Source organism: Octopus bimaculoides, chromosome 3 (assembly GCF_001194135.2).
Source record: "Octopus bimaculoides isolate UCB-OBI-ISO-001 chromosome 3, ASM119413v2, whole genome shotgun sequence".
In the NCBI taxonomy this organism is placed as follows: Eukaryota; Metazoa; Mollusca; class Cephalopoda; order Octopoda; family Octopodidae; genus Octopus; species Octopus bimaculoides.
In genome coordinates, this window is record NC_068983.1 from 54,464,725 (window position 1) to 54,468,603 (window position 3,879).

Consider the following 3,879-nt stretch of genomic DNA (forward strand, 5'->3'; position numbering starts at 1 on the left):
TATATATATATATATATATATATATATATATATATATATATATGTGTGTGTGTGTGTGTGTGTGTGTATATGTTTGTGTGTCTGTGTTTGTCCCCCCCCCAACATCGCTTGACAACCGATGTTGGTGTGTTTACGTCCCCGTAACTTAGTGGTTCGGCATAAGAGACCGATAGAATAAGTACTAGGCTTCCAAAGAATAAGTCCTGGGGCCAATTTGTTCGACAAAAGGTGGTGCTCCAGCATGGCCGCAGCCAAATGACTGAAACAAGTAAAAGAGTAAAAGAGCAAAAGAGTATATAGTAGATTCTCCCATCGGCTTCGATGGACGTGGATCTAACTGCTAATACTAACGCTGTTAAAATATCCAAGGAAATCATTTGTTTTCATGGTGAAAACTTGTGTAAAACCAACCACACATTTTGGAAATTCTAATTGCAGAAAGTTCGTGCAAACGTTTACTCTTTTCTTTACACACACAAACTCAATCCTAAGGTGAAGGAACACTTGGAACGTGTTTTGCCATAGATATCAGTCAAACCAAGACTTGTGAATGAAACTGAGGAAACTGTATGGAAGCCTGTCGAATGAACAGCGTTTGTAAATCAAAGGACTTGGTCTCTCATCCAATCTCACACTAACATTTCCTACAGTAAATTTGTGCAATGCAAAGCGATGGCGTAGATAGCCAAGTCGGACCTCCAAGGAATATACGTGAAAATATTACATTACAGCTAATACAAACCTCACTGAATACTGAAAACTGTTTTCCCTGACGTGTGCTGGCACACATATTTCGAATGGTGCAAATCCTTTATAATAAAAACTGTATCTTCTATAATTTGGTGTTTATCTTTTTAAATAGTGATACCCTTGCTCTTTCAATTATATGGTAAATAGTTTACAATAAATGGGAAATTGCAAATAGTACCCCCTTCCATTATCTCCCTATTAAATAATAAATAGTTTACCTCTAGTTAATACTACGGCTGACAATCTTTCTAATCGGTACTGCTATTTAACCACTTATCGTATTTGACAGCTTACAAGAAGCCTACATTAAAAGAAAAAGAATATCCTAGGAAATTATCTTGTTTCTTATGAACACAAGGCAAGGGTTTGGATCCCTGTTAAGTAGTGGTTCAAGCACTATACAACCCCTTAAAATGAACCGCAGACAACTCTTTCCCAAGAATTATCGAGTTTTTAAGGTCATAATAATCTTATGTGCTTAAAGAAAATTAAGTAACAGAACTTGACCATGTACGTAAACAAACTGACAGTTGGCTTTTTACCGTAGTTTTACATCCTGCGCCAGTTTCACTGCGTTTTATTAGAAACCATTGCTCATTAAAATAAGAAATCTTCATAAAACTTTAACTTATTGTGTGTGTGTTTACAAATAATATAACTTTTGATAAAACGGACTTCCTTTATAAATTGGTTTAACCTGCAAGTAGTACAATGTTTGCTTCATTGAACGACACAAACTATCTTATTGTTGTTAGTTGAATTCATTCGAGTTCAAAGCTTTCAGATTATTATTTCCATCTATCCATTTTCTCTCTCTACTATTCTAAAGGAAGTCTTAGGGGGTAGGGTTGGGTAGAGTCCGTAGGCAGCTTTTCTATAATGTCCTATCAGAAGCAACTACTATTATACTTTCCGGTTGGGTTCCCAAGTGCGACCAACTGAGACTATGAACATCATTCAACCACTACGTTCTTGTCTACCCTAGACCTCCTGCCAGTTGGCTTGGCTTGAAGAATCCGTCTTGTGATTCTTTGCTGCGACATTCTAATCACATGTTCATACTACTGGAGCTATGGCCTCTCAATGCAAACAAGCAGCAGCTCAACCTGGAGAGACTCCTTGATCACCGAGCTAGGCACCCGGTTGAATAATGTTACTCCAGAGATAGTTCGGAGGAACCCCGTTCTGACTGCTTGTATTTGCGATTGTACTCCTGAGAATAGGCACGAAAACCGAATTGAAGACGGCAAGTTAGGATTTTTTCACTAACCTCTGTCCTCTGGGGATCTAATGCTAAAGTTGGCAGATCCCTGGGTCAACACCTGTAATTTCAGCATTCAATTCAGCCATCCGCCTCCTATCACTCGAGACATCTAACTCTTTAGCATTCAGATTTATTTTCACAAATGTAATGCTTTCTTATTCACATTTTAACAAATCAACCATATATCATCAAGTAGCTTTAAGATTTCAAATATGTGATTGTCTGTTTATAGAATGGCATTGCAGAGTAGATGTGAGAGGCCAGATCTAGCCAATCTGAACATAAAGCAGGAAGGATATTTGGGTTGGATATGGTGACTTAAAATACTCTGGAGTTAAACTTCTCCACTTGTCTCGGTGATGTTCCGCTAACATAGAGGGTGCACGGAGAAGACTTTTTGCGAGGATTAATATCTTAGTCTTCGCAACACAGTCACAGAGAAGATATGCTCACGCAATTGTTGCTTATGAGTTACAAGTAATAACACTTCGTGGGATTTGAACTGAATGTTTCAATTTCCGAGTGTGCAAAAAATGTAGGACAGCAGCAATAAAAGTGATGATTTCCAGAAAAAGGATAAAACGAAAAATTTTACAATAATTTTCTTCGAGAAGCCAGCCCCAGTCAATAATTATACATTTGGCGAAATCGATTGAATATTTACTTTTGTTTATTACACTTCCAGTGTTCCATATACTATCGGCAAAAACGAATTGCTTAGTAGAATGCAAACAAGAGGAAAAACTAAATGAAATAAAGGTATTTTTGTAATATAATAAGCGAAGCATTTAGTAATATAATATATCATTAACTAATAACTTATTTATACAGTGTTAAATCAGATTTAAACAATTTTGTATTTTATATTTTATATCAGTTATTTTACCTATAAATTAGATTACAGATTTCATCTGTAATTAGAGTAATTCTGAGACGAAATTTCGTTGAGTTTGAAACGCTATTTTAATACATCAATCAATTAAAATTGTTATGGATGTTTTATGAGTCTGGTATATATTCATGGCTATTTTAGAATTTAACTGAAACATATACAGGGTATCCGGGTTAAATTTGACGATTTATTACGCCTCCTTTTCTTTTTCCTTTCCCCAACTATTTTTTTTTCAGGAACAGCTTCATGAATTGGTAAACAATCAACGGCATTGGGGAGCATAAAGATTAAGCTTGTAGTTGAGAAAAAGTTAGCTGTTGCGGAGGAGTGGAAGCCGTCTAAATATTGGAAAAGAGTTACCTGTATCATGAAGATTCACACCGTGTATCAACATGCCAACTTAAAGACTGCTGTTCAATCTTCTGTGAACACTGTAAAGGCTGTAAGAAATGACATGGACAGTTGCAACGGATGGTTTGAAGCCTGGCCTGCAGGAAGGAACACAGCAGGCGTACTGACTGCGTCCGTACATTGGAATTCATCCCCGATTCCTTGAACAATCCGAATACATCAGTTTTTAAAATAACGCGATAATGAGGAAAGCTACGAATGTTCGGCGAAAGCAAAAGTCGGATCTTTTTTAAAACGGGGGCCACATTTTTCATTAACGAAACACTTTGAAACTTGGAACACTGGTAGAATGTGTCATATAAAACATCTTTTTCTCTTAGTCTTCTTAAAAAAAAGAAATCCATAAGTTATTCCATGTGAAAGTTGTCGTATTTCTGTAATTTCAACCAATCACTGACGTCCATTCAGCCGATATACATTAAGTGCCGACTACATAAACAAACGATTCTGAAACAATTAACCCTAACCCTAACCCTAACCGTAGGGTTAGGGCTAGGGTTAGGGTTAGGGTTAAAGCAAATTTAAAATGAAAAAAGCAAATAAAACGAAGGTATGGAGATTA